We start from the raw sequence: 981 nt of genomic DNA, 5'->3' as shown, positions 1-981 counted from the left end.
AGATTTAATTTTTAACAGAAAAATGCCTATAAATGACGTTAATTCTTGGAAGTTTTTAAAACCTGGTCTGTAAAGAATAGCAGTGTGACAATTCAGTACCAATTCCTAGTATAAAATCTTTATTGCTTCGAGAAATTTTTTCAATCTGGAGAGAAAGGCCACAATGGGAGAACAGATACAAATCTCTGCCTCTAATCATTTTGGCATTGGGGTAGTAGTAGTAGTCATGAGTACTTTTACCTCAGGACTTAAGATGTCTGAACTCATGCAAGGTTCATAAATTATCTTTTAATGAGTGTCTTACACTTTAAAAAAGCAGGAATTGGAGGACAATCAAATCCTAGTTGTTTGAGAAGGGCTGTGTGTTGTGTTATTTAAGAGGCATTGTGCAACTTTTTTTTTTTCCTTTAAATAAGTTGTTTGCTGCTGAAGTGTGTATATAGTACACATTTTGGGGGCATCCTTCATTAGCTAGTCTCTTGTTATAGAAGTCCACATGTTGGCCTCAAGACCTGTTCCCAAGAGCTTTTTCCTTCTTTCAAAACCAGATTTTTTTTTTTTCTTTGAGCGTTTTATTATATATATTTTAACTGCTCAGTCACTGGTTTTAGGGATCTGTGGTGGAGCCTTGCTGACTCATTAGGTAATGCTCTGGTTAAGGAGGCAGTACTATATGGAAAGGCAGAGCAAATTCACGTCATGATTTACTTTTTCTGTGACCCTTGCCTCAGTGTCATTGTGGGCAAATAGGTGTTTTTTTACCAGGTGATACCTAGAGACTTAAGAGAACTGTTTGACTTTCTGTGTAAGCTAGGGCAAGTTTCTTACTGCCTTTCTAAATATGTAATGGAGACATGGCTTACATTGTAACCATTGCTTTTTCTTGTCTATTTTAGAGCTCTTCAGAGGAGGGACTAATACATATATGAAAACAAACATATCTGTAGCACTTGGCACACTGTGATCCTGATCTCATAAGGG

The sequence above is a fragment of the Eurypyga helias genome, unplaced genomic scaffold (genome assembly GCF_000690775.1).
Source record: "Eurypyga helias isolate BGI_N326 unplaced genomic scaffold, ASM69077v1 scaffold8651, whole genome shotgun sequence".
Classification (NCBI taxonomy): Eukaryota; Metazoa; Chordata; class Aves; order Eurypygiformes; family Eurypygidae; genus Eurypyga; species Eurypyga helias.
Note: the sequence above shows the minus strand (reverse complement) of the source record.